General features: G+C 39.3%; 1 protein-coding gene, 1 long non-coding RNA gene and 1 pseudogene across 2 annotated transcripts in view; 2 read left to right on the plus strand and 1 right to left on the minus strand.

Annotated features, from left to right (window-relative positions):
* ATF6 (activating transcription factor 6) overlaps positions 1-25,503 on the plus strand; it is a 207,380-nt gene that overhangs the window by 98,101 nt on the left and 83,776 nt on the right. The window lies entirely within an intron of this gene.
* Positions 16,835-22,851, minus strand: LOC112839231 (uncharacterized). Its single transcript, XR_003212159.2, has 3 exons — positions 22,592-22,851; positions 18,641-18,791; positions 16,835-17,491 (listed from the first exon to the last, which is right to left on the minus strand). It is a non-coding gene; the product is annotated as an uncharacterized lncRNA (long non-coding RNA).
* On the plus strand, positions 23,011-24,404 carry LOC112839230 (proteasome activator complex subunit 3 pseudogene; annotated as a pseudogene).

Raw genomic sequence — 25,503 nt, forward strand, 5'->3', positions numbered from 1 at the left:
CCCACAGCAGCTCCAGTGATTCTCCATCAGTCTTTTTCACACATCGCTCATTCAGACTTCCCAAATAGAGGATCTGATTGTGTGTATGTGTGTGTGTGCCGCGTGTGCGTGTGTATGTATGTATACATATATCATCTCTTACGTAGAATCTTACATAGCTAGCCTGGCTCATGATTCATGGTCCATTCATTTATGACCAGGGAAATAGGGTTGATTTCAAATGTATTCTCTTGCTTTGTAAGCCAGCAACTTTATGCAGAAGGAACAGCCTGGGGCCACTCCTCTGAAAAAATCATTGTGATGGGCCTTCAGAGCTTCATAAACTGTTTATTACACTCTACAACCTGACTTTAAAAAAAAAAAATTCCTATATTGGTCCCTAATTGTTTGATCTAAAAGGCTTATCTTCTTGTCTGTATCCTAACCCTCTTAAAGGCAGGAAGTGTCATAGCTTTTTTATTACCACCCCTGACACTCAGCACAATGCCATCCACTCGGTGTTTATTAAACAGAACAATTTTAGGTAATGATTCAGTAAGAGAAATCACAGTGATGGAAGTTTGTTGCTTTTCATAATCATTTAAAGGGTATTTTTGCATCTGCTTTGCCTAAAGAACTGTGAATCTACTTTACCAATCCAAGGAATAACACAAGCAGTGCTGAATTTTAACAGAAAATTTAGAGATGACCTTTCTCCACTTATGGTTGTACTAGCCAGAGTGCTTTGTTCTTGTCTCTGAATCTAAGCTTTAGAGCTGAAGGAATCATCTGGCTGAAAGTTTGACTATGAAATGTTTAACAGTCACTAGGTAGACCTTTGAGGTGCTTACATCCTCATTTTTTAATGTTGGCAGAGACATTTTGGAGAATATTGTTAGTCATCATTGCTTTCTTCTTTTGGAGAAGAGATGGTGTCTAGTATCTCTAGATTCCAGCATCAAGAGCCAGAAACTTGAAACCTTGGACAAAGTATAGAAAAAGCTCTAATTACTGCAGGAAGGTTGACTTGTGATGTTTTTGGTTCAAAATGTTTGCCAAAGATTGATTCCCATGGTAGGCCATAAAAAGGATTTCACGGAATAACTATGATATTTTCTAAATGTAATGCCTGGATTAATACCTAATATATGTTTAGAAGAATGGCATGGGATTTTTTTGATGCATATTATTTATTTCTTGGAATTACTGTGTAGTGTATATATACAAAATCGTCAGAGGCAAGAGGAATTTCCTTAGTAATCAACGGATAGTAGTCACTTACAAATTCTACTTCAAAAGGATACAGCTCCTTTTGTTTTGGGACCTCACAACTGAAGCATACACATCAATCTTGGAGTTTGTCCATTTTCGTATCTCCACTTTCATTGTCTTTTAGCCAAACTCTTTCTCTAGATGGAAGAAAATGTGAATAAATGAGTTTGGAAAGATACTTGCATTAAAAAACGTCTTACCTCAGAAGAGAGACTTAAAAAAAAAAACCTTTTAGCAGGGCTTTTTTTTTCTTTTTTAAAGATTTTATTTATTTATTTGACAGAGAGAGAGAGAGAGAGAGCACAAGTAGGCAGAGCGGCAGGCAGAGGCAGAGGGAGAGGGAGAAGCAGGCTTCCCGCTGAGCAGGGAGCCCGATGTGGGGCTCGATCCCAGGACCCTGGGATCATGACCTGAGCCGAAGGCAGACGCTTAACCGACTGAGCCACCCAGGCGCCCCTTAGCAGGCCTTTTTCTAATGATTTTTAACTTACTTTGAAATATATCTCACTCAGGCTTGAAACACATTATAAAAAATAGAGCAGAGTTGTCTGAGTATTGACTTAATGATTAAATCAGTAACATTCATTTCATTTATACACGAATGCTGACACCTTCAGTGTATACGACCGTTGAGCGTTTACATATCTCTTTCCCATGCGTAGTCTTGTTAGTTCCATACATAATTAAGTACTTGTAGTCCTGTTTGTTTTTTTTTAAGATCTTATTTATTCATTAGAGCAGGGATGAGGGAGAAGGAGAAGCAGACTCCCCGCTGAGCAGGGAGCCCAATGTGGGGTTCGATCCCAGGACCCCAGGATCATGACCCGAGCTGAAGGCAGATGCTTAACTGACTGAGCCACCCAGGTATCCCTCCTAGTCTTGTTTTACAGGTGAAAAAAATTGAAGGAAAGAAAGGTTAAGTGGCTTATCTAAGGACAAAAGAAGTGTAAGCAGTAGAGCTAGTGCAATAATTGAGGTGTTCTAATTTAATACAGTGATTCTTTTCTTTATGTTCTAGTGCTGTATTTTAGATATATTGCAGAATATGTAAATAGCACAATTATTCTTTGCCAAATCTGCTGAGCAGTTTTGCTGGAGTTACTGAATAACAATTCACATTTTTTGTTTATTACGTAATTATAGATGAAGTACTTTATTAGGTTACACTTTCATGATACTAGAGAAGAACCTGGGGCTCCTGAGTGGCTCAGTCATTAAGCGTCTGCCTTCAGCTCAGGTCATGATCCCGGGATCCTGGGATCTAGCCCCACATCGGGCTCCCTGCTCAGTGGGGAGCCTGCTTCTCCCTCTCCCACTCCCCCTGCTTGTGTTCCTGCTCTCACTGTCTCTCACTATCTCTCTCTCTCTGTCAAATAAATAAATAAATAAATCTTAAAAAAAAAATACTAGAGAAGAACCTGATGGTCTGCAAGATTTCAATCAAGGAATAGAATATAAATAGACTTTGAAAGTTTCTGGTTTCTTTTTAAAACAATCTGGGGGGGGATCTTTGTGTGTAGTAGTCAAAATAGACACCCTTATAATGATTGGTACCCTAGAATGTCTCATAGAGAAGAGTGATTTTTGTGCATGTATAACTGCATTTTGTTACAGATTCTGTGTCTGGCTTGCCGGATCCTTGAGATCAGAAACTTTTGATCTCAAGCTCCTTGTTAAATATGAGTTACTGTTGTGTGGTTTTAGGGGATTTAGTCATTTGTTCCTTGGCTCTATAACAGATTGCTAGCTAACATAAACATTTCTATTATTTAGACTTTTCCATGCAAACTCTAAAGCAATTTGTTTTATGTTTGAAAAATGATAATTCAGTAGTTTCTGTAACTAGACTTGCATATAGAATAGCCCTGGACACAGAGAACTTCTAATTCACAAAAAATTTAAACTCTTCAAAATTCTCAGGATGGTGGGCGGATCCGTCTGAGTCAGGATGATTTTCCAGCTGTGCACTATTTGTGTGCTCTGTTTAGCCCCGTCTTTATTTTATAATGTGTTTTTCATGTGCCCTCTTTAATCTCCCTTTTCAGGTTGCATGCTTTTTCTGGGAAGGGATAAAGTCTCTCTATTCTACTTTGTCTTTCTACAAGGTGTGCTGCAACACAGTCTACTGTGCCGAGCAAGTCCTAAGTAAATGTTGGCTGCTCACTCCACTGTTGATGTGTGCCCTTTAACCTTATTTTTTATATCCTACTGTTGAAAAAATTACTAGAGGTGGAGTTTACAGAAACAAAGGACGAAATTTTTCTCAATGAATGTTTAAAATTACTTTTGTAATTCAAATAACAATGAAAATTTTGAAAACACACAGTCTACTTTGATGTGGTTGGAGTCTTAACTATAGAATAAAGTTATTTCTGAAAGACTGAAGTTACCCTGAAGAAAGGTGGGATTTAGGAACTGATAGCTTACAGTTTTGATAGTTGCCTTCTCATCAAATTTCAGATTTTCTAATGAGGGAAAAAAGTATTTCCTGAAGGCACAACCTCATTCTAAGAATATTTTTTTACATCATGAATATATGAGGGGAAAATTGTTTTTTTAACAATTTATTGATGCAGACTTTAGAGACCTGCATTCCAGCCCTGATTCTGCCACTCACTATTTGCTGTGTGACTTTGGACCAATCATTTGTCTCTTCTGTCTTTTCTTTCCTTATCTTAAGAGTGATGGAGTAACTTTTCACTTTCCTTCCAGCTCTAGAAATCTACGGTATTCTTCGTGTGTGTGTGTGTGTGTGTGTGTGTGTGTGTGTGTGTGTGAGAGAGAGAGAGAGAGAGTGCGAGCAAGCACTGTCCTCTTAGAAATCTGTGGTATTGTGTTTGTTTTTGAAGTTACTAAAATAATTCAGTCTAGTGAAGTTAGTACAGTTAAAGGGTTTTGGAAAACAACTATCACAAAAAGTCAAGTTACAAGGTGCGCCCATAAATTAATGAGTTTGATTTTTTAATAGCTGGTGTTCTTGTAATTTATTTAATAATCACTCTCATAGTGCTTATAATATGCCAGTCTTTAATCCTCATAATATCCCTATATGAGGTAAGTACAATTATTATCCTCATGTTGCAGGTGGGGAACTTGAGGCACAGCAAGGTTTTTAATTGTCCAATATGACATAGTTTGTAAGTGAAAGAGTCAGAATTTAACCAAGAAAGTCTGGCTTCAGAGTCTGTGTTTATGATCATTTCCCTAGATTGCCTTTATAGAACTTGTGTATCCAAATGCCTTCTCTTTCAAAGTATTCAATTTGGAATTTAATTCCATGGATCTCTGTGTTCAAAACATATACTGAGTTGCTTCAGGTTCATTTTCCAAAGAGAACAAGATCAAAGAGAAAGCCCTGTGGAAACCCACCACACGCTGCATAAAGTAATAGTGAAGGAGGAACAACAGCTGTAGCAGGGAACAGAGGAAATGATTAGAAATAGAGAAGGAGAACTGGAGTAGGGTACTACAGATGAAGTAAAAAGAACTGACTTGTTTATTTTCTTTTAAAACATGGAGGTTGAGGAAGAGAGTTCAAAAAGGAGGTGGTCAGCAGTACTGGACATTACCGAGCTCACTGAGAATGAGAAACGAGGAAAACTCATTGGTTCTGTGTAAACATGGAAGCCATTGGCGATTTGAGATTACAGTTGTTGTAGAACACATTCAGAACAGAATCCAGACTAGAGCCACTTAGGACACAGTGTGAAGGAAATTATGTGGTGGGTTTGGTAAACTTGGCATTGAAGGGAAGGGGGGATGGCTTGGATATAATTAAAGAGAGGTAAGGGTGAGTGCGCGCGTGCGTGCGCATGCGCTTTCAGGATAGAGCTATAGAGGTAAAATATAAAGCAACTGCAGACTATTGTGGTTAATTTATATATATTGAATATAAGAAGGAGCATACATTTTATTCTTGACAGCTGTTTTGAAAGAAAAGAAACTAGTCACTGTTCCTCATTTGTATTAATGTTTTTCTGTTTAAAGCAGAGCATGGAGAAAGTTGAAGAACAATCCTTGTTTGTTTATTTGCAGTGGGACTACAGAAAAATAAGAGTATGGAATTAAAACCAGATTTTTTAAAAATAAGGTCATATTTAAAGTATTCCTTGAGACATCAGGTCTTCTAATTTTTTTTTTTAAGATTTTATTTATTCATTTGAGACACAGAGTTACAGAGAGAGGGAGCATGACTGGGGGGGCGGGAGAGGCAGAAACAGACTCCCCGCTGAGCCAGGAGCCTGATGTGGGACTCGATCCCAGGACCCCGGGATCATGACCTGAGCCGAAGGCAGACACTTAACCATCTGAGCCACCCCGGCACCCCAAGTCTTCTAAATCTTAAAGAGCTGTTTTTTAATAATGGTGAAGAGTTGGGGCACCAGGGTGGCTTGGTTGGTTAAGCATCTGCCTTTGGCTCAGGTCATGATCCCCGGGCCCTGGGATCGAGCCCCCACATCAGGCTCCCTGCCCAGTGGGGAGTCTCCTCTCTGCCCTTCTGCTCCTCTCCCTGCTCGTGTTCTCTCTCTCAAATAAATACAAGTTGATAGAGCTGTTTCTAACTTAATTTATACATGGATGGTCTTGGATATTTTGCCTCATATAAAGTCAGAAAACTAGTAAAGTAGGCTGTTAAATCATTTTATGTCTAAACAAAATTTGGTTTAAGCTTTTTGATGATGTCACATATCTTAATTATGAAGGAAGCAGTTATGGTTAGGAAAAGTTGATGATTTATTATCTGACTTAGGATTAAGGTCTGAAACACTCGTGTCATTTCCTCCCCTCCCCCAAATGCGGTGATTTGTTCATTTTGGACTCAGATTTAACTTTGACACCATCAGCAAATCTGAACACTGACACTTAGTTGGTTTTTTCTGAAAATCCTAAGGCTAGTAGTAGTGTGATATTTATTTTAAGGCATTAATGCTAATCTATGAAGAGCCTATTACGAGTAGGCTTTGGAGGAGTTTTCCACCTCCTAGTATGGGAAACACTTTGGAAGCCAACAGTTTGGATGATTAGCTGAGACTAGGAGTGTAGAGTATGTCTAACTAAATAATTATGTGATTTTTGGCTTAATGTCCGTTTCCTTGCTCGGCCTTAAGCATCCTGAGGGCAAGAACTGTTTCCATCTTAGTCATCACTGTATCCCTGGTATCCACTGTAGTACCAGGCATATTGCAGATATTCAATAAACGTTGAATGAATGAACAAACCCAACAGACTGGATACCAAATCCACCCATTTGACACCATATTCTTTCTTTTTTTAAAGATTTTATTTATTTGAGAAAGAATGAGAGAGAGCACGAGAGGGAAGAGGGTCCGAGGGAGAAGCAGACCCCCCGCTGAGCAGGGAGCCCGATGTGGGACTCGATCCCGGGACTCCAGGATCATGACCTGAGCCGAAGGCATTCGTTTAACCAACTGAGCCACCCAGGCGCCCTTGACACCATATTCTAAAATAGTTTATATCATCACCATAATGTGATAGAGAATTTATGATAGACCAGCGTCTTGACTCTTTTTATCAGGGCCATCTGTGTCTCATTGTAAATCTGAACACCAGACTTTGAAAATTAATGAATTCAAATGCAAAGGCTAGTTACCATTTTGCATGAGAGAAGCTATACACTTAGGATGATCTCCTGTGTATTTCAAAGTTGAAACACTGATGTCAGTAGTACATGGATAGAGAAGATTATTTTTCAGTTAGGATGCTAAACAGACTGTGGTGTCATTTTAATCTCCAAAATTTAATATGCTGCAGACTGAATAAGCTCCCTGTTTATGGAGGCCTATTTATAATGTACACCATGGTGTCCCTAGAAGGATGGGAAGATGTTAGCATTTTATTCCCTGCAGAGTGTTTATTTTGACTATGGAAGATATTCAAGAAAAGCCTGTCGACTTAAATTGTTAAATCTTCCATAGCCTGTATTTTGAATAATTTTAGAGTCATCTACATTTGATCACAATACACCTAGAAATAAATCTTGAAAATAAAACTAAAATATATCCTACAGAATAAACAGGCCTGTTACTCAGTTTACATTTTATAGCTGTTTCTCTTCTGATTCCATTTGTTATTGAATAAGAATTCAATAACTTAATCTATTAAGAATGAGTCTGCTTTGGAGGGGGTTGTCAGATGTTTACTTTGAAGTCTCTTATAAAGAGACTGGTTGCCTTCTCCCTATAAAATGTGCTTTGAATTAGCAGCTTTTCAGTATCTATTCTGGTGGAGGTACAAGCGGTGTGAACTAAAGAGAATGATATATAGTCAAAAAACAATTGTCCCTTGACTTTGAAATGAAGAAAATCCAACTCAGAGCTATGTAGGTAGACATTTATTTGGTCAGATATTTATCCCCTCATTTTCTGTATGTTTGACCCTGACCTTTCAGTCTTCTATTTTGCCATCAGGCCTTAAGACCCAACTACTCAATAAGAAAGTGGAGATCCTTAGACTGATGTAGGTCAATGTTTCTCAAACTTTTTGGTTTCATAACTCCTTTATAGTTTCCAAACACAAAGAAACGTTAGTGAGAGGAGTGGCATGGTCTTAATGTTATTATGGATCTCTTTAGTATATGGCTAAATAGAAGCCAGCTGGATTCTTGTATCTGCTTCCGCATTAATCATTTCTTTTTGGTTGAAATCTGTAAAGAAAACCTGGCCTCACACAGATCATGTGGTTGGATAAGGAGGGAATCTTTTTAAAGCCTTTCAGATAATTGTGCATATTCTTTGATACAATACCATTCAACAAGACATAGTTTCTTAAAGGTTAGTTGCAGTGTAGAAGCCAAATCTATGAACTTTTAGTACTCTGATACATTAAAATCCATTGATTTATTTTGCAATTTGGATCTTTTACTCGTGCATGATTTTGTAACATCGCACATTGGTCATTTGGAGAATATTGGCTGAGTTATGCAGATCTTTAAATGTTCACACATTTTCTTTTTTTTTTTTTTAAAGATTTTTCATTTATTTATTTGAGAGAGAGAGAATGAGAGATAGAGAGCACGAGAGGGAAGAGGGTCAGAGGGAGAAGCAGACCCCCCGCCGAGCAGGGAGCCCGATGCGGGACTCGATCCCGGGACTCCAGGATCATGACCCGAGCCGAAGGCAGCCGCTTAACCAACTGAGCCACCCAGGCGCCCCACACATTTTCTTATTCATTATTTAAAAAATCACATTCTTTAAGACCACTACAGATCTTACCAGAAAAGTCTTTAAGTATCAGGAAGCTGTTAAGGTTATGGTAGCAGATGCAGGTTTTCTAAAATTCTAGTTTTTGCTTGAAGGTTCAAATTTTACCATTGTCAAAAATATTGTCAGTTGTTTTCCTTCAAGTGGCAGGTTCCCTTAATTCATTTTCAAGTAAATGTCTATCAATACCCAAATCTAAATAGCTACAGTTTGTCTGTCTGACATTCTTTCACATAAACTTGGTGTCCCATTAAAAAGTGGGTGGTACAGCTCACAACTCAATTACACAAATTATTTTCCTCTAGACAACCATTATACTTTGTGATGCAGCAGCAGTGCTTTATGTGTATTTCCTGTTTTGTCACACAGAATATTAAAAAATCTCAGAGGTCAAGATTTAATAAAGTTAATAATTTTTATTGGTTTTATCAAGGCTATCCTTCTGTTAAACTTTGTGTGCAGGTGTGAATGTATCTGAACAAGGGGTGATAAATAATATAAGGAACTCTAATATAGTTGGGTCCCATCATGTTAAGGCACCAGAATTGCTTTTGCACCATCAGTGTACATATCAGTGCACATATCAGTATAGTTGTTCCAAGATGAATGATGAGATTCAAAAAAGTTATTCAACCCTAAATATTTTAGTACTGCTTTTGTTTGTTGCCAGCCATTCCCATAAAAGATCTTTGTTGCTGATTACTTGGAGCTCCTGTCAAATGAATATAAACAAAACATCAAGTCTGTAGATTCTTTTATTGGTAAAACAAAAGCACAATTCTGTGGTGGAAATATTAACTTTGTCTTCATACTTGCAGCTAAATCTTTAATTTGATAAGTTACTGTATGATTGGAAGGTAGCAATGCCATGATTTTTTTACTGATTCATCAGCAGGCAGTGAGCAAGGTCAGCTCTCCAAGATTTTATTAGTTTCTCAGCTATTGTATGTGCATAGCCTAACATGTAAGATCTTTCAGTGGTCTTTTCATTTCTAGTATGAAAGGCTGTAACAAATTTTAATGTTTAAAGAATTCATCACATCTTTGTTTAAAATAATCAGCTCCTTTTTCTTTGAACTCTACATGATTAGTCTTAGAATGACACTGTAACTTAACTGACAAATAGTATTTGAAATGTTCTGTTGCATTAGAGACAATAAATAGTGTGCCAGATCATGCAAGAACTTGTGAGCTGTGGTAAGGAGTTTGGGTTTTATTCTGAGGGCCAATGAAGGGATGTAAGTAACTGAATGACATGAACGATAGAGTTTGTAGGGTGAGTTTAGTTGTTGTCTCAACAGTGGATTAGAGGGAGGAAGACATGACAGAAGCACAGAGACCAATTAGAAGACTTTGTCAGTGGTCCAGGCAGTATGATGGCAGTGGTGTGATGAACAGGTTCTAAATACATTTTGCAGATAGATTCAGTGGGTATTGGAGATGTATCAGATACGTTCATATTTCTGGCTTGAGTGACTAAGTACATAGTGGTACCATTTACTGAGATGAAAGGTTTTGGGATAGAGCAGGGTAATATGTTTGGTATGAATACTAAGAGTTCTTTTTGGACATGTTTAAGTTTGAAATGTCTTTGAGATATTTCAGGGGAATATGTCACATTGGCTCTGTGAATTTAGGACCTGGGGAGAGAAGTCTGAGCTAAGAAGGTGAATTTAGGAATTGACAGTTTAGAGCTTTTTAAGTCCATGACAGTGATGGAATCATCTAGGAAGAGAATGTAGAGGAGGAAGGGGACCCAGGACCAAATGAGAGATTCCATTAGAGAAGGTTAAACTTAACAAACAAAAGTGAAGTAGAACAACCAGCAAAGTAGAAGGAAAGCCAGGAAAGATGTTTTTAAGAGGGAAGGAGTGGTTGACTTGAATTCTGCTGAGAGGTCAGTTAAGATGAAGGTAAATATCCACTGGCTGTGTCAACATAAAAGTCATTGTCTTGTCCTTGACAAGAGCCCTTTAGTGATGAGATGGAAGCGAAAGTTAGATCAACGATGGGGGCATCTGCGTTGCTCAGTCAGTGAAGTGTCCGACTCTTGGTTTCAGCTCAGGTCATGATCTCACTGTCCTGGGATCAAGTCCCGCATCAGCCTCCACACTCAGCGCAGAGTCTGCTTGTTCTCTCCCTCTGCTTCTCCACCTGCTCTCTCTCTCTCTCATAAATAAAATCTTTAAAAAAAGATTAACAATGGATTAAGCAGTAAGGAAATGAGGACAACATAACAATTTTAAAAATTTGCCTATAAAAGGGAACAGAGGGGCGCCTGGGTGGCTCAGTTGTTAAGCGTCTGCCTTCGGTTCAGGTCATGATCCCAGGGTCCTGGGATCGAGCCCCGCATTGGGCTCCCTGCTCATCTGGAAACCTGCTTCTCCCTCTCCCACTCCCCCTGCTTGTGTTCCCTCTCTCGCTGTCTCTGTCAAGTAGATAAATGCAATCTTTAAAAAAAAAAATAAAACCATGAGATATAACTACACACCTATTAGAATGGCTAGAATTAAAAAGACTGGCCATATCAAGTGTTGACAAGGATGTGGAGGTAGGTACTTCAACACTCATACTTCTCCACTTGGGAATGACAAGGCCGTCATTCCCAAAAGTTGTTTCTTCTTGCCACTTTGTAATTTCTCCCTACTCACTCTCTCCCCTCTCATTAGGCAATCACTGATCTTCTGTTACTATAAATTTGTTTACATTAAAAAAGATTTGATATGAAGGAATCATACATATTTCCTTAATGACTAATCATTTTAACCATCTTTTCCACATATCTTTGTTCAAAACTTTTGCCCATTTTTAATTGAGTTGTTTTCTTATAATTGGTTTGAAAGTTCTTTATATATTCTAGATACAAGTTCTTTATCAGATACGTGATTTGGATACATTTTCTCTCAGTCTGTTGCTTGACTTTTCAGTTTCTTATTAGTGTTTTTCAAAGAGCAGAAATTCTTAATTTTAATGAAGTCCAATTTATCAGCTCTTTCTTTTATGGATAGTTTTTGTTGTAAGAATTCTTTACATATCCCAGAGTCACAAAGATTTTCTCATGTTTTCTTCTAAAAGTTTTATAGTTTTAGGTTTTATATGTAGGTCTGTGATCCATTTTGAGTTAATTTTGTAAATGGTGCAGGGATGAATCAAAGTTCATTTTTTGTATATGGAATCCAGTATTGTATGATACTCAGTGCTATGTTTTCATCCAATAGCTTTTGATGGAAGAACTAAAGCAAAGCCAAGTTTAAAAGGTTATACCAGGCTGTCAGTTTCCTTTGTGTTATCCTTAACTTGTTAGGTTGTACACTTTGCTGAACTTCTTAAAACAGTATCCTGCGATTGAACTTCTTCAACTTCAAATTTCCAGTCTTTATACTTAACCAATGAAATGTTATTTATACTCTTTGGAAACATAACATATACTGTAGATAATTATAGCAAAAGTGTAATGGGTAGCAGAAGATATTGCCAAACCAAGATTCTGGAGACCAGTTGAAATAAACACATGACATGTGCCCATACAGATCACAGTGGTAGGAAATACACAGAAGAGTAAGTGAAACAGGAACTAAAATTAAAGAAATGTCTTAGAAGTGTCTGCTACTTTCTGTTTAATCTGCTAGCAGTTTTTTTTTATTTAAAAAGAAAGATGCAGAATTAGACCCTAGAATTAGTCTTCTAAAAATATATGTATTCTGTGTGTATGAATATGTATATATACACATACCTACATATACACATATTTTAGGATTGGTTTAAAGAGTAAAAAAATAGCACAGGGTATAGATAGTTCATCCTGTAGCATTGTGCAGCCTTATTCAGAAGTAAGAAAAAAAAGCCTTTCCACTTAATCATGAGTCATTACTTTTTAGTTTAGTGGAGAAAGTCACTTTTGGGGGGCTTGATAGAGCATTTTCTGGTAGGCAGTCATGAGGCATGGACTCTGGAGTCAGGTGAATGTGCATTTCATCCAGCCTTGTTCTACTGCTTACAAACTCAAAGATTATAAGGGAATGCTTTTCAGAGCCTCAATGTCCTTATCTCTAATATAGTAATATTAATAATTACTTCTTTTAGGTTAATAAGTTTAAATGAAAAACCAAGTACCAGCACCGTACTTAACACATAGTAGGTGTTCAGTATATGTCTGTTAGGGGCTTGACCTTTGAAGGTTATGGCTTATGGTTGGAAGAACCTATAAATGGATAGGCCAAGGGGAGATTGTTTTTCATTAGATGTAGCACCGTCATCCATGATCCCTCCCAACCTCAGCTCCCCATAGAGATTCATTTTGATGCTATTATTTTCCTTAACTTCCATCAACAGACAGAAAATTGGCACATTTGGAAAGTATGAAATCTGCAAGATTGTACAGTGGCTTTTACATTACTGTCTGTTATCTAGGTTTATGAAGGCTTGATTTAGATACCCTGTGTCACTTTTGTGGGGAAAGGGAATCATAAATTTGAAAGGAAGGGCTTTTCCAAACAGAATCTCCCTCATAGTATAACCTCTTATAATAGCCTTTTTAAAAAGTGATTTTAGTTATTTTATTTGAGAGAGAGAGCACGAGTGGGGGTAGGGGAGAACCTTTTTTTTTTTTTTTTTAAAGATTCTATTTATTTATTTGAGAGCAAGCGAGCATGCATGAGCAGAGGGAGAGGGAGAAGCAGACTTCCTGCTGAGCAGGGAGCCCAACTCAGGGCTCGATCCCAGGACTCCGGGATCATGACCTGAGCTGAAGGCAGACGCTTAACTGACTGAGACACAGGTGCCCCAAGAGAGAAAATCTTAAGCAGGCTCCACGCCCAGCACAGAGCCCAGTGCGGGGCTGCATCTCACAACCCTGAGATCGTGACCTGAGTCAAAATCAAGAGTCACGCTTAACCGCCTGAGCTACTGTGTTGATACTAATTCAGTGTTCATTTCATGTGATGTCTTCACAAACTAGAGATGTAGATGACGTACAGAAAACTGAGTAACAGTAGACACCAGCTTTTCTGCGCTCTCTCTTTTTTTTATTTGTCAGAGAGAGCACGAGCAGGGGGAGCGACAGAAGAGGGAGAGGCGGCTCCCTGATGTGGGGCTTGGTCCCAGGACCCCGGGATCATGACCTGAGCCAAAGGCAGACGCTTAACCAACAGAGCCACCCAAGTGCCCTGCTTTTTTTTTTTTTAAGAATTATTTTAGGGATTTTGTGTGTGCGTGCGCATGTGTGCATGGGTAGGGAGCAGAGGGAGGAGAGGGAAACTCAAGGTAACTCTGAGCTGAGTGCAAGCCTGAGGCGGGGCTCGATCTCACAAGCCTGAGAGCTTGACCGGAGCTGAAACCAAGAGTTGGACGTTCAACCAACTGTGCCACCCAGATGCCCTTGCTCTTTTTTTTTTTTAAGACTTTTTCATTAATATATTTTTTGTTAATTTCTTTGTATTTTTTTCCTGAAAGACTTGGTGTTGGTGGCACTGTTGTAGTTTAACTTGGGTCCCAAATTCCCTGAAATAGAAATCAGAAATAAAGGTTTAGAGGGACGGAGGGAGGCAGGCCGAGGAGGAAACAGTCTGACCGGGACAGAAGAAGAGGGTATGTGTGGTGGGCATTCCCGGACAAGGGCATTCCTGGAGGGTGGGGGTTGGCAGACAGCTGACATCTGCCTCATGTGGGGGAGGGGAGAAAGATCCCCTGGGGACCCAACAGAGGGGGGCGCCCTCTTCCTAGGGCTTCCTGCCCCCTTCATGCTTCCTTCCTGTGGATCAGCCACACCTTCAAACAGGGCTGTCCACCTGTCCACCCACCTCTTCCCCTGGTCTGACTCCCCACTCTGTCCTGCCTGGAAAGTATGTGAGAGATTGGCTTCCTTTGATCCCTCTTTCTGTTGTTTTTCCATTTCACAAGATTCTGATGTGATTGGGGAAGGGATAGAACGTATTCTCCTCTTTTTAGTGTTTATTCAAACTGACTATTTCACATTCATTTTGATGGATGTAATGACATCAGCTAATGGCTGGAAAGAAGCTATGTAGTCTTTAATCTGACCTTTCCATATTGATATCAGATAGGAGCCGTATGAGTGGTATGTCATGAGTTCATCCAGAGGATATAAGAAACATTATTTTCCTTTGTAGCATTAAGTCAGTCTTTATTGTTTTCTTATAAGTATTAATAGTATATAAATACAGTCATATATAGATTTTTAAAACAATTATATCAGCATATGTTTAGTAATTATTAATAAATGTTACTGTACAAAGTTGTGGTTCTTTCTCATTTTTAGATGAAGCTTGTTAACCTTACATTATTATATATAATAGAAGTCCATTGATTATTAAAAAGATAAAAAATTAATGATAAAGTAATGAGTTCAGATTATAAAATAGCTCGTGTCTATTCTGATGAAACAACTTCACTTAAGGCTGAGGTTTTGGGGTCAGCTTTTTAGTTACAAAGTTTATCTTCCTTATTTTTTAGTATAATATCTAAGTATTTATAATACTGTATCATACAGAAAGAAGTGGTCAACCTAATTTCTGTTCTTTTATGATTGCTGATTATTTGAAAGCTGTTATCCTCTTAGAATTATTTTACCAATTTTGTGTTCAGCTTACATTAGGAAGAAGACAGTGTTCTTAAGCAAAACGCTTATTAGAACTAAACTCCAGACTCAGTTGTTTTTATTGATATTTTTCAGATTTTACTGTAGTTCTGTGTAGTTGACCTGAGTTTAAAATATAAAGCTAGGAAGGCCTACTTTCCATCTACCAAAATGAGAATCTTAATTTCATTTTGAAACAAACACTTCTGTTTTAAGAAGGTAAATGGTAGTGATAAATATCAAAATCCAAATTTTTTAAAACCAGTAGTGCCTCTTTTGTTGCTTTTTAGGAGAAAAGATAAGGATGAGATACCTTTAGAGCATAAAAGTGTTCATTCTTCAGAACTTCAATGAATTTTTATTATCCTGAAAATTTATTCATGCTAAGTGTGACTGTATTTGAATAATTATTTTACTTTCATAATTAAAAAAAACTTCCACAAATGCAGCTGTCCTCAGAGAATTATTTAATCAAGAGATTTAATCAATTTTATTGTTATTCACACAACAAAATATTTAATGAGTAGCCATTATATTCCAGACTGTTCTCACTGTAAAGAATCCAGTGATAAACAAAACAAAGCTCTCACTTTTATGTTCTAGGGACAAATACTAATATACAAGCAAATATGTAGAAGAATGTCAGTTTGTGATAAATGCCATAAAGGAAAATCAGAGGCGCACTTGGGGTAGCCTAGTCTGTTAAGCATCTGACACTTGATTTCGGCTCAGGTCATGGTCTCAGGGTGATGAGATCAAGCCCTGCGTTGGGCTCTGCGCTCAGCAGGAAGTGTGCTTGAAATTCTCTCTCCCTCTGCCCTTGCTTGTGCATGTGCTTGCTCTCACCCTCTCTCAAATAAATTCTTTAAAAAGGGAAATCAGAGTAAGAGGACAGAGAGTAATTTTAAATGAACATTGAGAAAGTACTTTTTTTCCCAGGTTGAAGCATATAAAATCTTTGGCTTGTGTTTTTAAATTTAAAATTTTGGCTTTTGACCATTTCTGTTGGTGAAAATCATTTAGAGAAATTAAAAACTCATTGTATATATTTTGTATACTAACCACAAAATTTAGCCTCAGCTAGTGAATTTAGCATTTATAAATGGAAGTGTCTATGGAGGAATAAAATCTTTAGTTAACTTAACCACTACTTTTAGCAGTAAAGTCTACAGCTCATGAAATTTGTAATTCTGGAGTGGTTTCAGCTTGCTGCAGCCCCTGGGGAGCCTGTTGATCCAGCACCGAGTTACAGATTATTATTCAGCTGTAGAAGTTTTATGCTTAGGCATTTTCTTACATCTTCCTCTCTCAGTCAGTTGAAATCTTGTATTTTTGCCAAATAAAACAAATCCCATACTAATAAGAAGCTATAAATAAACAGTAGGAGCATGAGTCAGAGCCAGCATCACCCTTATTCCTTGTGTGTACCTCTCAAGTACTCCCCAGTATGTTCACTTTGCACAAACACAGTACTGCACAACTACTGTTCTACAGAGCAACTCCGGTTATTTAAGTGAGGGCGATTTTGTAGAACTAAGCAATGCGGTGACTACCAGAATTCTGGCTGTTACTACAGTCAGAAGCAGAATGTCAGATTCTGCAATGGTGGGGAAAAGAAATCTGGTCCCTACTTTTCCTATATAAATCCCCGAAGAGTTCAACCCAGAAGGCTGCTGTGAGACTCCACAAGGGATTTATGTGCTGTAGCACAGTTCAGCAACTCTCCAGGGGAACAAAAAGAAAAAGGTAAGCTGCTCGAGAGTCCCATCTCTTCTGCTAGTCAGGTCCTGTCTGATAAATTTTATCCTATTTTGCTTCATTAATTCATTTATTCATTCAGTAAATGTGCATTGAACACTTGCTGTTACCAGACCCTCTGCTACCACAGACTGCATAAAAATGAAGAAGCCCAAATCCTTGCCTTCCCAAAGTTTATTATAGTGGAGAAAAGTGACCTGCAAATCTAAAATTGCAGCACTGTGATAGGAACTATGAAAGAGATATATGCAGAATACTCTAAGATTACAAATAAATCTACTGCTATTTATGAAGCATTTACTGTCGTAGCTGTTATAGGTGAGTTGTTTCATTTAATCCCCTCAGCAGCTCTATGAGGGAGATATTACTACACTACATCACTTGTGCCAGGAACACTAACCCCACCTAGGAAGGAGAAGGTGGTACCAGAGCAGGTGTCTTCATAAACACTCCTTGAGTTGATTATAGAAGGATGAATGAGTAAGGTGGAGGGTGGGAGGAAGATGAAGCAATGCAGCATTTCACCCGGAAAGCAGTGAAGACGTGAACACAGAGGATGTGAGAGAGAACCTGTTGGGAAATGTAGACTAGGTTCTGGGAAATAAAAGATGACAGGATCCAGTCATGAAGGAACTTGTGGGCCATGTTTAAGGAATTTGGTCCTTACCTGTAGAAGATGGAAATATGGTCAGACATGCATTTCAGGGAGATAACTGATTGTTTGTACAGGGTATTAGAAGAGTGTATTTTCAAAGGAAATGATTTCTTTTAAAGGAAGACATTTCCCAGCATTATTATTAGGCATTGTTTAAGCACATACAAACACTGAACTAAGTTTTCAGAACATCTTACACTTGTATATTTACATCTATAAAAACCAAAATAATTATGGGCACCTGGGTGGTTCAGTCAGTTAAGTGTCTGCCTTCTACTCAGGTCATGATCTCAGGGTCCAGGGAGTGAGCCCCGCGATGGCTCCTTGCTAAGCAGGAAGTCTGCTTCTCCCCATCCCTGTTCCTCTGCCCTCCCCCTGCTAGCGCGCTCTCTCTCAAATAAATTAAAAAAAAAAAAACACTTTAAAGAAACCAAAATAATTGTGTAACTTAAATATAAATAAAATTACAAAGATAAAATTAAAATCAACAACATGAATTTATGTAAAAGGATAACATTTTTGTGGAAGAGTCACTACTGACAAATGAAGGTGATGCTGACTCTCATGGTGCACATTCTTTCAATGTTTCCTTAGACATTTCCTTACTGTTGAGTACTCTCTGATAACCTAATTCTCCCTCCAGATTTCTCTTTGACCCAATAAGAAAACCTTTGCCTTAACAGGTTTTTGGGAGGAGGGGTAAAAGAATAACCATACCTAATATTATTGGCTCCCCTCTCTCTGATCAATTAAAAGTAATGGTACTTGGTGGTATCATAATCATAAAAAATATAATTATGGGCCCCCAAATTGCATGGCAGTTATGACCCCAGAATATGCTTACATCAATTATTTTATCATCAAAGTGAATTCACAAATACAGGGAACTGATGGACTGCAGTATGAGAAATGCAGAACTAGAGGATTCATTGTTCATCCAGAACAGGGATTTTGTAAACAAGGAAGCAATCAGTGGTGTTGGTAGAAAGTCATTGGCCAAAGCATTTTAAAAAGTCAAGAATCTAGGACCCAGAGGTCAATAGATTTTTGCTAATCAGTGATCTTAGAGATCGCTGATAGTAGACATCATTGTTAACAAACTGTACCAATTATGTCATTTGTAAGATAAAGTAATATGAACTAGATGAAAACATGACTCACCAGAAGGGGTTCAGCTGAGAAATATACTTTTCAGCTGCGGTGGCCAGTAAAGTTTGTGCTTGCTTCACCTGCGCTCTGCGATAGGGCCTCTAAATACTGATGATCTCAGATGCAAGCCAGTTTTTTTTGTTGTTGTTGTTTACATTCAACTCTGTAATACAGTGACTCATCAGTGATATACAACAAGACCGTGAACAAGAAAATTATATCTTGGTTTGTCTGTATAGAACTCACAGTTCTCCATTTCAAAGGGTGAAGGGAGATGTTGAAATGTTGATGAGGAGACTCTCCTTCATCAATGGCTAACATTTACTGAGCAGTTACCATGTTCGAGGCACTGTGCTAAACTACATGGATTAACTAACTTCATCCTCAAAGCAACTTTTACAAGATCACTATTGTTATATTGCCCATTTTATAGATGAAAACGAAGCTTGGGGAGGTTAAATAACTGAGCAGGGTCCCGTGGCTAGTAAGTAGCAAAGCCGGGGTTGGAATACAGTGGGGAAACGGCATGGCCTTAGCCACATGCTCTAGCAGCATTTGTCTTCATGAAAGGCGTGCACAGGTCCCATCTGGAGACCGGTTCTGGAGACGCTGAACTGGCAGTGACCACTGACCAAAGGGCAGGGTAGCAGGTGCCCCTACGTTGTTTATTTCTGTGCCCTTACCTGCAGCAGTCTAGGAGGAAGAGTGGAGGAAGGGGACGTGAGATATCTGTCTACTCTAGAAAGTGACTCTGGCAGGGTTCGCAGTACTACATTGTAGAAGTAAGCCTTTTATGCTCACTGGGGGGTAATCATAAGTTGTGAATGAAGCCCTTTGGCCTAGATAATTTAAGATCCATTGCAACCTGGTGATGAGGAATTTCATAAACAGAAGGGGATAAATATTACCACTCATCAGAATCTTAATCTAGGTTTAGCCCCATTGATTATTTTTCTCCTAACTTATTGACAGAAATCAGTGGGGAAATAAATATTTTTTTAAAAGATTTTATTTATTTGAGAGAGAGAGAAAGCATGAGGGGAGGGGAGGGTCAGAGGGAGAAAGCCGACTCCCTGGCTGAGCAGGAAGCCCGATGGATGCGGGACTGGACTCGATCCTGGGACTCCAGGATCATGACCTGATGAAGGCAGTCGCTTAACCAACTGAGCCACCCAGGCACCTGAAAATTAAGTATCTTGAAGGATTAAATTCCAATCTGTATCCTCAGTTACATTTGTATCTAAGAGTTGACACAACAACAGTTGCTTAGAATAATTTTACAAATGGAACTCATACATAGGACCACAGAATCCTTTCTTCAGGGGCATAGTTTCAGAGTTGGAGGATATTTAAAGGATAAATCAATCCACAAATTTGTAGGTATTCCTAAAATTAAAGTGGTGTGTCATTATTGGCATCAGTACATGCTGAACCCTGCCAACTGTGAGAAGGGAGAAACCTGAACAAGACAACACTCTACACAGCTGTTGCCAGCCTTCCTCCACCTGTTAGCATTCAGTGTTAATTTCATGGGCCGAATCAGGGCATGCAAGTGCATTAAATAATTTAAAAAAAACAACTGCTGATGCTGGTGGTCAGTGGGGAAAGAAAAATTAGGAGCTGTCATTTTCCTACCAACTGCTGCTCTAATTAACAAGAACAAGAAACATATTATGAATAAATAAAATTCTTACACCACACTAGAGAAAAGAGCAGCTGAGCCGCCCCAAAGGATTTTATATCCTATTCTCAATGAAAGAAAATAATTTCATATAAATGGCTGCATTAGTCAGTGTCGTAAGTAGAAAGTAAGTACCCATTAACTAGAAATATTCTCTTTGAAAATAGAGTAACAATTCGATAAACCATATATAACATTGAGGACGTTTTTCACATTAAAGAGAATTTCCATAGTAGCCCCCTTGTAATCTTTCATAAAGTTATGAAGAAAATCAAGATATGGGAAAACCGTGGTCATGTTTCAAGATTTGATTTTCCTTTTCTGTTTGATTACCCTATCTGAATTCCCATAACTTGAATGTAAATTTGCATGTATAAAAATGTATATATACCCAAGTCATCTCTTAGAAGTTTAATGTATAAATAGAAATTTTTTCTCTAACCAAAAAAAAAAAAAAAAATAATATCGAAATCTGTCTTTTCTCATCTCTCCACATCCAAAACTATCACCAGGTACTGTAATTATACTTCCTAAAACTCTCTAGAGTCTTCTCTCTAGCCCCATTGCCATCACTCTGAAAGAGGCATTCTTTACCACTTGGGTTAAATCAGCAGGCCCTCTTCCTTTATTCTCTTCATCATATCTACCTCCCCACTGAAGTCATCCATCTGTGTGGGTTCCCCCCGCCCCGCTTGAATCCCTTTGTTGGCTTTTATTAAATCCAACTTCCTTATGATGGCAAAGAGGGCCCTGCCTCCCTGAGCTGGTCTTTGCTTACTTTTCCTGCTTCAGTTGCTGCCACTTTCCCAGATACCCTAAGATCCAACTTACCAGTAATTCCCTGGTAGCCCCCCCACATCCCCATAGAGCCACAATACATACGCACCTTTATCCAAACACCTATCTTTGAAAATATAATTCCCTCCACCACATCCTTCTTTGTCACATTCCAAGACGTGCAGTGATCTAAACACAAATTTCAGCCCCTAATTAGGGCTGAACACAGTTGACTTTTGACTTGAATACAACTTAAATTGCTAGTTTGTTAGTATAGGTATCTTACTATGATACATGTGTACTTGAAGCTTTGATGCCCTCCCCAGTTCCTGCCTCAGAACTAAAGAATTTATTTTCCAGCTGCTGGAAGTCCTGCAACAGCCCTCTTCAGGAATTGTCTTGTCCCCAACTCAGGACAACTGTGAAGGGGCTTTCCTGGTTTCCCCTGGGGTCTACTGAGGCTCTGAGATTGCATCAGTGGCTTAACTTCTCCCTCTGTTCTGTCTCTTCCTTTTCACAGGTCCTTTCTCAAGAACACTCCTTGATAAACCTGCTATAAGCAATCTCTGTCTGCTTGCTGGGGAGACCAACCTGTAACATGTTTGTCTTATTGACACTTTGTTTTTTGTTCTAGATCTTGTGAAATTATGGTTTGCTAAAATCTTACTAATTCAAGGTCATTTCGTCAGACATGTATCGAGCACCTGATCCATGCCAGGCCTTGTGCCACATGTGATGGCAACAAATTAAGACTTGACCTATGTCCTGAAGTTTACAGTCCAATTGAGGTGACAGTTACATTCAGAACTATACTATAGCATCTTTAGAATAATCCTTTTTTGAACTAAACTTCAGTAATTTAAGTATAAATCAAAGGCATGCACTGTGGTGTTGCAAAGAACAAAAGGAAAGTATCTCAGGGAAATGAAAATAAAGAAATGGAGTGAAATTTTAGAAGGTTATAGAATTTGTCTTTATGATTCTGGAAGCCTTTAGGGGAGTTTTTTTCATTTTTTTATTTTGAAATAAGTTCAAGCTTTAGAAGAATTACAACTAATATTGAACTCCCATACACCTTTATGTAGATTCATCAATTTTTAACATTTCCCCACATGCTTTAACATTCTTTCTCTATACACCTATACATGCACACTATTTTTGCAAACCATCTGAGAATAGTTTAAATATATCATGTCACTTTATCCCTTAATACTGTAGTGTGTATTTAAAAAAAAGGGTATTCACTTCTGTAACTACAATATAATTCTCAAATTCAGGATATTTGATACTTTAATTTTACAGTCCAAATTCAAATTGTTAATTATCCCAAAGAAGATGAGCTTTAAGAAGAATCCTAGACCTTAACATTTGTAACTCAAACTAAAAGTTGTATGAAGTAAGCCATAGAAGAGCTCCGAACTTTACTAACTTGATTAAAATACCATAGTGAAGGGGGAACCACTTCTGACTTTGTAAGGAGAAAAGCATGGCTTCGCTCAAGTTACCAGTAAAGGTGTGACTTCTGGCTCTCCAGAAGTGAGCCTTACTCTGGAGAGCTCATTCCTCGAGGTGCCTTTCAAAAGAGACTTGTGTGTCCGGAGTCCAGGGATCATGGATTTCCTTGAGCTCCTTTGTAAAGTACATCGACTTGTCGTTGCTTGGTCTTCACGGTGCTTAAGTTTAACGATGTCCTTTGGAGCCATCAATCCGGCACAGGTTCCGGCGGAGAGGCCTGGAGGTGGGGTAAACGGGCTGCTCCGGGGAACTGGATCCGCAGAGACTCCTCTCCCCAACCCCCCACCCCCACGTGACCCAGGAAGCGGGGCCACTCGGCTGGGGCGTCGCTGGGAGGGCATGGTCCGCGCGCGGCTCCCTTCCCCCCGCCCCCGCATGGGCCGCCGGGACTCCAGGACGTCATTTCCGGCGTGGCTGGGCGTGGTCTGTTGGGAGTTGTTGGCGGCGGAAGCTCAAGGCCACCCTGCGGCGGCGGGGGGAACCCGGGTGGTGTCCGCCCCAACGCTCGACGCCCCTGGACGTCATGGCTTCCCCGCTGAAGCTGGAACAGGACGTGCAGGGGAAAGTGGATTCATTTCGCGCCCGCATCGCGCAGGAGGCCGAGGCTCTGGTGTCCACCTTCTTCCCTCAGAAGCTGTCGGAGCTGGATAGTCGGGTCCAGGAGCTCCGACTGCAAGACCTGTCCAGAATCCGTTCGGTGCCCGCCCCGGAGCCCCCCGCCGTGCCCGACACCGCGGGGGACGGGCCCAACCGCGACCCGCCGCCTCTGCAGGCCCAGTCCACGGTCAAAGTGCCGGCACTGCCAGGGGGCGAGGGACAGCTGCTGCGGAGCAACCAGCATCTGGTGGAGCTGATTGAGTGGGTAAAACCCGAGATCGAGCTGCTGAGAGAGAAATGCAACACGGTGCGGATGTGGGTGCAGCTGCTCATCCCGAAGGTGGAGGACGGCAACAACTTCGGAGTGTCCATCCAGGAGGACACCGTGGACCAGCTGTGGACCGTGGAGAGCACCGCAGCCTCCTATCTGCGCCGCTTCTCCACCTACTACAACACCAGGGCCAAGCTGGTGTCCAAGATAGTGAAGTACCCCCAGGTGGAAGATTATCGCCGCACTGTAGCCGAGGTAGACGAAAACGAGTATCTGAGTGTGCGCCAGATCCTGCTGCATGTTCGGAACCAGTATGCCACCTTGCACGACGTAATCCTCAAAAACATCGAGAAGATCAAAACCCCTCGGAGCACCAACACTGACAACCTCTACTGAGGACCTTTCTCCACCCCTCTTTCCTTCAGGAGGTGGCTGAGCTGTTCAGGCAGCCAAAAGGGGTTATTAATGACTCTACAGGTGACAAAGCGACTGGAAATGTGCATTATGTTTAGTGACAATTTCATAAAGCTTTATTCTCACACTGAATACTTTTAGTGTAGTTGTTTGCTTTTTCTTTCACTGAGAGGATGGGGACAAACCATCTAGTAGAAGGTGGTAGGGTTGGCCAAGGAGAAGGACTGCTATTTTTTAAAAGCAGTTTTGTAGATGAATGTTGGCCAAGGTTTCTTTTTTATGGCATTGGTGACATTGAATGGTTTCAGGGGTTACTCGAAGAAAAACCTAAAGTTTAAAAGAAAGTTAAATAAAGCCTTTCCTAAGGTTCTGCTATACGTTACTTCGTTCAAACCTCAGAAATGCTCCTTTTACCACCATCATTTGTTTTTTTGCAAGGAAAGGCGTTTAAAGGGATGTGTTTAGGTCATTGTATGTCTCCAGTTTGGCAGATTGAAATAAAACTTGGTTTTAACATTTTATGATGTACTAAGTGTGCTTATCTGAACTGTAATCTTCACATGTATAGGATTTCTGTCTTCATTTGGACTTACACCCTTGATGTTTTCCAGCTCTGATGTGTAAGAAAAATGAGCATATAAAGAGTAACAGATCTTCATTGTTCTAAAGAAATGGACAGCCCTACCTCCCTTAGAATGAAGAGGAATCTGTGAAAACTGCTTCCTTGCACAACTTTCTACCATCTCCGCATCTTCCGGTTTCCTTTCACACACCTTAGAATTTTTTCTGTGTATTCATTTGTTCCTGCTAAATCCTTTAAGCTTTGTATCACGTTTACTTTTTTCCCCCCCCTCAGTTGAATTTCATCTCCCTTCCCCTTTTGTCTCGAGATATTTCTTATGGTCTCTCATTCGAATTTCTGTCTCACATTATATGAATTACTATTTAGATCTAGACTCTAAAGTGTGACTTTGAGTTTTTTCCTCCTGCTTTTGCTGCCTGATTGAGAGGAAACCATTAACTTTTCAGTGATGATCTATACTGTTGACATTTTTCAAGTCCAGCATTTCCAGATTTCAGTTGCAGGTAAAGTGAATTATTGCACTCTGAGTCACCTCACGCATTAAAGGGAATTTCTTGCTTCTGATGTGATGAATCCTTTATCCATCATGGCTTTTGTTCAGAATTTTATATTTTCTGATAATAAATATACTTTAGTCAGCCTAAGTATGTCTATTCAGAACACCTTTTTTTAGTAGTATTCGAGGATCTTCATCACTCAGAAACACGATGTGTGAAGTTACGTATTAAACATTGGGAAGAAGCACGAGTGGGACTTAGTTTTGGTACCTTTTTATATATAGGAATGAGATTATTTCTGTGCACAATGGATAGCTTCATCTCTTTCTCCCATTCAGCTAACAACTTGTGCCCTGAATCCTCATAATATTTTTGAAACTATATGCATACATAAGTATGACCTTAATCTTTTAAAATATTTTATAGTAATACTTTCATGTAATAAATTATTTCTAAAATGAGTTTTTGGTGGGAAAATTATGAGGGACTAAATTTATTTTTTGTGAGGGGTGAAAACGTATTTCCCATTGAAATTTATTT

This window comes from Callorhinus ursinus, unplaced genomic scaffold, assembly GCF_003265705.2.
Source record: "Callorhinus ursinus isolate GAN/ISIS: 27379988/994484 unplaced genomic scaffold, GSC_fseal_2.0 scaffold54, whole genome shotgun sequence".
Lineage (NCBI taxonomy): Eukaryota > Metazoa > Chordata > Mammalia > Carnivora > Otariidae > Callorhinus > Callorhinus ursinus.